This window comes from Mobula hypostoma, chromosome 28 (assembly GCF_963921235.1).
Source record: "Mobula hypostoma chromosome 28, sMobHyp1.1, whole genome shotgun sequence".
NCBI classification, from domain to species: Eukaryota; Metazoa; Chordata; class Chondrichthyes; order Myliobatiformes; family Myliobatidae; genus Mobula; species Mobula hypostoma.
In genome coordinates, this window is record NC_086124.1 from 10080880 (window position 1) to 10089982 (window position 9103).

Below are 9103 nucleotides of genomic sequence, written 5' to 3' on the forward strand. Positions count from 1 at the left end.
GGAGTACTAAGAGACAGAATCTACAAGCATTTGGATAGACAGGGACTTATTAGCGAGAGTCAACATGGCTTTGTGCGTGGTAGGTCATGTTTGACCAATCTACTGGAGTTTTTCGAGGAGGTTACCAGGAAAGTGGATGAAGGGAAGGCAGTGGATATTGTCTACGTGGACTTCAGTAAGGCCTTTGACAAGGTCCCGCATGGGAGGTTAGTTAGGAAAATTCAGTCGCTAGGTATACATGGAGAGGTGGTAAATTGGATCAGACATTGGCTCAATGGAAGAAGCCAAAGAGTGGTAGTAGAGAATTGCTTCTCCGAGTGGAGGCCTGTGACTAGTGGTGTGCCACAGGGATCAGTGCTGGGTCCATTGTTATTTGTCATCTATATCAATGATCTGGATGATAATGTGGTAAATTGGATCAGCAAGTTTGCTGATGATACAAAGATTGGAGGTGTAGTAGACAGTGAGGAAGGTTTTCAGAGCCTGCAGAGGGACTTGGACCAGCTGGAAAAATGGGCTGAAAAATGGCAGATGGAGTTCAATACTGACAAGTGTGAGGTATTGCACATTGGAAGGACAAACCAACGTAGAACATACAGGGTTAATGGTAAAGCACTGAGGAACAGAGGGATCTGGGAATACAGATACAAAATTCCCTAAAAGTGGCGTCACAGGTAGATAGGGTCGTAAAGAGTGCTTTTGGTACATTGGCCTTTATTAATCAAAGTATTGAGTATAAGAGCTGGAATGTTATGATGAGGTTGTATAAGGCATTGGTGAGGCCGAATCTGGAGTATTGTGTTCCGTTTTGGTCACCAAATTGCAGGAAGGATGTAAATAAGGTTGAAAGAGTGCAGAGAAGGTTTACAAGGATGTTGCCGGGACTTGAGAAACTCAGTTACAGAGAAAGATTGAATAGGTTGGGACTTTATTCCCTGGAGCGTAGAAGAATGAGGGGAGATTTGATAGAGGTATATAAAATTATGATGGGTATAGATAGAGTGAATGCAAGCAGGCTTTTTCCACTGATGCAAGGGGAGAAAAAAACCAGAGGACATGGGTTAAGGGTGAGGGGGGAAAAGTTTAAAGGGAACATTAGTGGGGGGCTTCTTCACACAGAGAGTGGTGGGAGTATGGAATGAGCTGCCAGACGAGGTGGTAAATGCGGGTTCTTTTTTAACATTTAAGAATAAATTGGACAGATACATGGATGGGAGGTGTATGGAGGGATATGGTCCGTGTGCAGGTCAGTGGGACTAGGCAGAAAATGGTTCGGCACAGCCAAGAAGGGCCAAAAGGCCTGTTTCTGTGCTGTAGTTTCTATGGTTTCTATATGACCTTGAGATTTTTTTTCCCAGCGGGCATACTCGGCAAATCTAGAGATTAGTAACTGTAACAGGATCAATGAAAGATCAACCAGAGTGCAGAAGACAACAAACTGTGCAAATGCAAATATAAAGAAATAGGAATAAATAATGAGAGCATGAAATAATTAGAATCAGAATTAGGTTTAATATCACTGGCGTATATCATGAAATTTGTTAACTTAGCAGCAGCAGTACAAAGCAATACATAATTATATAGATAAATTGATCAATTACAGTAAGTATATATATGTATATTAAATAGGTAAATTGAAAATAGTGCAAAAACAGAAGAATAAAAAATAAGTCCTTAAACTGAGATCATTGGTTGTGGCAACATTTCAAAGATGAATCAAGTAAGTGTAGTTATCATCTTTTGTTCAAGAGCGTGATGGTTGAGGGATAGTAACTGTTCTTGAACTTGGTGGTACGAGTCCTGAGACTCCTGTACCTTCTACCTGATGGCAGCATTGAGGAAAGAGCATGGCCTGGGTGATGAGGATCGTTGATGCTGTTTTCCTATGACAGTGTTTCATGTAGATGTGCTCAATGGTTGGAGGGCTCTACCCGTGATGTACTGGGCCAAATCCACTACTTTTTGCAGGATTTTCAATTTAAGGGCATTAGTGTTTGCATTCCAGGCTGTGACGCAGCCAGTCAATACACGCTCCATTACACATCTATAGAAGTTTCTCAAAGTTTTTGATGTCATACCAAATCTCCGCAGGCTCCTAAGGAAGTTGTGGTTACGGTGTCAGTGGTTACGGAAGAACTGTTTACACTGGCTTTGGTTGTGCTCCATTCCACAGACCTTAAAGAACCAAGATAGTGACAGATAGGGTGGTTGGGTGTAATTCTACTAAGGAGACAGAGGGACATCAAAGTCATTCCCAGCGCAACTAACATAACGCGCTGAAGGAACTCAGCAGGACAGGCAGCATCTACGGAGAGGAATAAGCAGTGGACACTTTGAGCCCACATCCTTCATCAAGACTGGGAAAAGGGGGATGAAACCAGAACAGGAAGGTGTGGGGAGAGGAAGGAGTACCAGCTGGCAGGTGATAGGGGAGACCAGGTGAGGGGGCAAGTGGGTGGGTGACGGAGAGGGGGTGAAGTGGGAGGCTGTGAGGGGACAGGTGGAAGATATAATGAGCTGAAGGACATGTAGGTGTGGTAGCGAGTCTGGATGAGTACATGGTTGAAGAGTTCACGGTCAGTAGAGATCACGGGTGGGGGTGGGAGCGCTGAGAGAGAGAGAGTCTCACTGAACTCCTTTAGGGGAAGATTTAAACTTCTTCAGGGTCGGCATCCCTTGAAGAAGCTTTGCGGTGGAGTGGCAAATCATAAACGCAGGAGATTTTGCAGATGCTGGAAATCTTCAGCAACACGCACAAGATGCTGGAGGAACTCAGCATTAGCATTCTTCTACTGCTGTGATGAGGCCATGCTCAGGTTGGAGAAGCAACTACTTATATTCCGTTTGGGTCACCTCCAACCCAATGGCATGAACGTCAATTTCTTGAACTTCTGGTAATTGCCCCCAAATCTCTTTCACCATCCCCCATTCCTGTCTCCCTCACTCACTTTATCTCCTTACCTGGTCTTCACCTCCCTTTGCTGCTCCTCTCCCTTTCCTTTCTTCCATGGTCTTCTGTCCTCCCCTATCAGATTCCCCCTTCTCCAGCATCTTATCACTTTCACAATCAACTTCCCATCTCTTTACTTCACTCCCTCCCACCTTCCAGTTCCACCCATCACCTGCTCAACTTGTACTTCTTCCTCCTCCCCCACACCTTCTTACTCTGACTTCTCCCCTTCATCTCCAGTCCTGATGAAGAGTCTCCGCCTGAAAAGTCGACTGTTTTCTCTTTTCCATAGATGCTGCCTGGCCTGCTGAGTTCCTCCAACATTTTGTGGGTGTTGCTTAGGATTTCCAGCATCTGCAGATTCCCTCGTGTTTACAGGATTCCTAACTCTTTCTTAGATAGCAGTCCTTAGGAAGAAATAATAACATTGGACCACAAAGAAGTTGTTTCCTGAATGTATTTGGATGGATCTTATGGATTTTGGGCTGCTGATCATGAAAATCATGAAGAAATTTCCCTGTCACGCACCAGTTTTTTGTAACTGCCTATATTTGTTATTTCAATTCATAATTCAAGTCAATTAAAATGTTGCCCAGAATGTAAGCTGAAAAGTTTTCTATCTTGCAGTTGATGGGTGAAAATGGGAGAGGGGGAGGGACTGAAGTAAAGAGATGGGAGGTTGATTGTGAAAGAGATAAAGGGCTGGAGAAGGGGGAGTCTGATAGGAGAGGACAGATGACCATGGAAGAAAGTAAAGGGGGAGGAGAGGGTGGATGCTGCATGGCAGGATAGGGTTTAGAAAGGCTATAAAATCAGCACCACACACCATTCTAAGCATTGCATTTACATGTATATCGGTTTGAAATCACGTTGATGCACTTGCTCTACGTGCATAGCATACTGTGTGTACTCATTATAATAAAGCAATTGAACTTTCAGGAGTACTTATGATCGCAAAATGTCTCACCAATGTTGCAACAGCAATACTTTCTGTTGTGGTGAGTATATGCTTAAATCTCAAAGATGGAGTATGACTCCCCCTTATTAAGAAAGCACCTATGAAATCTACTTTGGGTGTAAAATTGACAAAGCTTGGGCTCTTCACATTTTCTGCATTCCCATTTAGACTTCTTCCCTGCAAATCTTGGCGCTGTCAGTGACGAGCATGGTGAAAGGTTTCACCAGGACATTGCAGTCATGGAGAAATGGTACCAGGGCAACTGGAGTCCATCAATGCTGGCTGATTATTGTTGGACACTTAAGTGAGAAACCTCAGACACTGAGTACAAATGAAAATCATCAACAAAACATTTTTAATTTAGTTGAAATATTGCAAGGCATCAGCACCATTGTACTATTAAATAAATCGTAGTCAATATAAATTAATTTCTGGTTTCTCCAAATTCCTATGTGATACAGGTAGTCCAAAGTCAGATTTGTGTACAGCTTCAAGTGGTCTATCATAACCACAGTATAATTCTGAGGAAGCAACAGTTTTGAAAAAAAAATTGTTGTCCACTGTTATCAGTGTGATGTCTTGTACCTTGTGGACAGTTAATGCAACTCTGTAGATTCAGGTATAGAGTGCTCAGCATCACTGTAGAGGAGAAGAAGATGGTGGCGCAATGGCAGCGCGCGCGGCCTCTCCGGTGATCGATACCTGTAATCTGTCAAGTAGGGGACAGTGCACAATTCTGATCTGATGGAGACAGATGTGAGAGTACGGAGGAACATCTGGAGAAACTTCTGAAATGCCCGCTTCGCTGCCGCTGCCACTGTGTGGTAACCGGAATCTCCGGAGCAGAAGGCCCCGAAATCCTCGGCTTTGCGTGTTTCAGCGGCCGGGGCGAGATCGAAGGCGCTCGGCAGAGGATGGTGCTCGGGAGGCTGTGTCAGAGAGGCTGGTTGGAAGCTCGGAGTTTTTGGACGGATGGACTCAGTGTCGGCTGTGGTCGGCTGCTTCCAAGGCATCGGCAAGTTGATGGTGCCTGGAGGTTTATGGGAGGGAGTTTCTCCCTTTTGCCACCTGCTATCGGGGACTTGGGAGTCGATCGACTAGGGGACTTTTGAGACTATTTTTACCGTGCCCATGGTTTGTTCTTCATCAAATTATGGTATTACTTTGCACTGCTGTAACTATATGTTATAATTATGTGGTCTGTCAGTGTTAGTCTTTGGTCTGTCCTGTTTTCTGTGGTATCACTCTGGAGAAAAATTGTATCATTTCTTAATGCATGTATGCATTTCTAAATGACAATAAAGAGGACTGAGTGTTCTCATAATCGAACTGCACACTTATGCTTGAGAGAATGGATGTGCTTGTGGAAAGTCACAATCAAGCAAAGTTAATGAATACTCCACTGATCTAATATTTAACCAATGGGGATTTTTTTATTAACAGTAGAGTTTAATAAAACTGAATAAGTAGTTTTATTGGATAAATTACTTTACACGTGGGTTAATTTCTTAAGAACATGAAGGTGAGAAGGGGTAGGTTCAAAGGGGATGTGAGAGGTAAGTTTTTTACTCAGAGAGTGGCAGATGCGAAATGCACTGCCTGGTATGGCGGTAGAGGTAAATACATTAGAGGCTTTTAAGAGATGTTCAGATAGGCACATGGATGTGAGGGAGATGGAGGGATATGGACGTGGTGTAGGTAGGAGGGATTAGTGTTTGATGTTTTTGATATGCGTTTTAGCTGGATTGGCACAGCATTGTGGGCTGAATGGCCTGTCCCTGTGCTGTACTCTTCTATGTCCTATATTCTAATAAAAGTATACCCTGGAACAGCTCATTTTTAAAGATCTCATACCAGGGGTTCCCAGCCTATTTTATACCATGGACCCCTACCGTTAACTGAGGGGTCTGTGGACCCCATGTTGGGGACTCTTGTCTTATACTCCCAAACAAGAGAAAACCTGCAGATGCTGGAAATCCAAGCCACACACACAAAACGCTGTTCACTCTTTTCTATAGATGCTGCCTGGCCTGCTGAGTTCCTCCAGCATTTTGTGTGTGTTCCCTGATTATATTATTTGTTTGAGTTTTGAAAACTACTCCATAGTACAATGCCAGTTCGGATTTGATACTGCCAGGGAACGTTCCCAGGAGAATAATTGCACCATATGTGTACTTTCATTCACCTTCATATTAAAATTCTTGTCCTTGCTTCTAAATTCCTCCGTAATTCTGTCCTCCTTTATCCCCCCTAGTCCCACGTCCCTGCAGGATATCTGCATGACTCCATTTTCTGTCTCTTGACTGTCCCTGAATGAAGTTTCCCCATCGCTGACAGACGTGTCTTTAGCTCACTAGGCCTCAGGCTTTGTAATTTCCCCCCTAAATTTCTGGTTCTTTCCCTCCTTTTGCCTCTCAGCGCCCAGCCTTGAGGCCCATTGTGAGAGGCAGAAACAGGTAAGGCCGGCCAACGGGACTCTGGTGAAGCTGTATGGGTCAATCCCCTGTGCGGTGGATGCAGGAGTTAGCACAGAGCTTTACAGTACCAACGACCCAGGTTCAATTCCTACCACTGCCTGTAAGGAGTTTGTACGTTCTCCCTGTAACCGCATGGGCTTCCTCCAGATGCTCCTGTTTCCTTCCACAGACCATAGACGTACCAGTTGGTAGGTTCATTGGTCATTGTAAATGATCCCGTGATTATGTTGAGTTCTGTCGACACGTGAGGCCGAGACTCTTCATCAGGACTGGAGAAAACAAAAAGGTGAGGAGTCAGAGTGGGGGAGGTGAGGAAGAAACACAAGGTGAGAGGTGAAACCGGAAAGGGGGGTGGGAGGGGTGAAATAATGCCCGCCCTCTTCTTCACCATTCTCCATTCCCATTTCCCTCTCTCACCTCCCTCTGGTGCTTTTCCCACTTTTCTTTCTTCCATGGCCTTCTGTCGTCTCCTATCTGATTCCCCCCTTCTCCAGCCCTTCTTTCACCAATAATCGACTTCCTAGCTCTTTAGTTCATCCCTCCAACCCCCTGCCTCCCCCAGGTCCTGATGAAGAGTCTCGGCCCAAAACGTCAACTGTTCTCCTTTCTGTAGATGCTGCCTGGCCTGCTGAGTTCCTCCAGCATTCTGCTTGTGTTGGTGGTTTCCAACACCTGTAGATTCTCTCTTGTTCACCTGTTACCTCGTGTTTCTTCCTCCCCTCCCCCACCTTCTTATTCTGACCCCTCATCCTTTTTCCCTCCAGCCCGAAACGTTGATTGTACTCTTTTCCATAGACATATTGGTACCTTGGCCACTGAATAAATTTCCTTCCAGGTGCCAATAAAAGTTGCCTTGTTCCTCCAGCATTTTTGTGTGTGTATCTCGGATTCCTGGCACCTGCAGATTCTCTCTTGTTTATGTTGAGTTCTGCTCACTTGGACTCCGCAAATATTTAGTATGCCTGCGCACGCTCCTTGCTATGTGGGTGGGTGGGGGAGGAGAAGAGGGGAATTGTGGGACGTAAAGGTGGCGGCCCTCAGGTATTGAACGGAGCCGCTGAAAGTAAAGTTGTTAAACAAAAGAAAAGCATGTCCATGATGTTTGGGGGTTAACAATCAGGCTACGGTGAAACCAGTGTATTGCTGGGAGTGTGGCTCGAACGGGCCTGTTCCACGTTGTTTCTCAATAAATAAAAAGAGCTGTTAAGAGGAAGAAGCAGCACCATGATACTTAAAAAGACTAAACTTTAATGACCAGTGGAGCCTGCTGTCCATAGACTGGCCCTTCGATCAGAATACAGCCACAAACTTGTCATGCACTGCAGACAGATGACGCGGAGAACATATAAACGAGAAAATCTTCAATCCCAGGCAGGCTGGGACAAACGCACATCAGAAATTAATTAGGTGGAATGATAATCTGCTGACTGCGAAACATAAAAAGGCTTAGCTGCTTCTTTTTCAAGGGCAAGGCAACTTTTATTGGCACCTGGAAGGAAAGTTATTCAGCGGCCAAGGTACCAATATGTCAAAACTGGCACACAAGCCGTGGAAATTAAAATTAGTGATGCCTGGCCACTTTCATGCTAAATACCCTGATCTAGCATGCATCGCCTAGCCGGGACCTTGGTACTGGAATAGGCAATGCTCAGCAGATGTGTCCTCCAGAGGTCTTTGGATGCTGGTTGTCATTTGAAAATTAACTCAGTTGAGATCTTCCCATTGGAATATGCGTGTTTATTTCAAACATGAGGAAGCCTGGAGATGCCAGAAGTGCAAAGCAACACACAGAAAATGCTGGAGGAGCTTGGCAGCATCTATGGGAAAAGAATAGACAGTCGACAGTTCAGGCTAAGACCCTTGAAGGGCCGAGTCCTGATGAAGGGTCTCGGCCCGAAACATTCACTAAATACTTTTTTCCATAGATGCTGCCTGGACTGGTGAGTTCCTCCAGAGTTTTATGTGTGTTATTGCTTATTTATTTATTTAGAGATTGTGAGGGTGGAGCACTGAAGGAGGGGTGTGAGTCAGGTGGAAGAGAAGGAGTGCTAGGGGCAGTCGCGGGGGGGGGGGTGTGGCGTGGCTGTAGACACACCCAGCCCTGAGGCACGAGGCACGGTCATTTGATTCCAAAAAATTGGTTTATTGATCCTTACAGAATGTCTCTCTGGTGCTTCCTGTTCCCTCCCCTCTCCCTTCCCCTTTTCCCAACCATGATTCCCCTCTCCCTGCCCCCTTCCCACTCTCAGTCCACAGAAGAGACCCAAATCAGAATCAGGTTTATCATCACTCACATATGTCATGAGTTTTGGTCTTTTTGTGGCAGCAGTACAGTGCAATACATAAAATTACTACGGTACTGTGCAAAAGTCTTAGGCACAGCTATAGATATGTGCTCAATACTTTTACACAGTACTGTACATCATAATTTTTGTTGTTTTACAGCAATGGTACAATGCATGCGTAACAAATTTCTATAATTTACAATAAAAAAATAAATAATTGATTGCCCATCATATCTGATGATGATAGTAGTCAATCAATCAGGCCCTGTGAGGGAGAGTTTTTAAAGTGGAAATGTCATTCCACATCAGCAGTTCTAATCTCTTGACCTTGTAAGTCTGAGCCTCGTGGTACAAGTAATCATCACATCTGGAGTTTTCCTTGGCTGCAGTGGATGACTGTGATGTCTTCTGAGCCTTGTCATTCCCTTCGCTC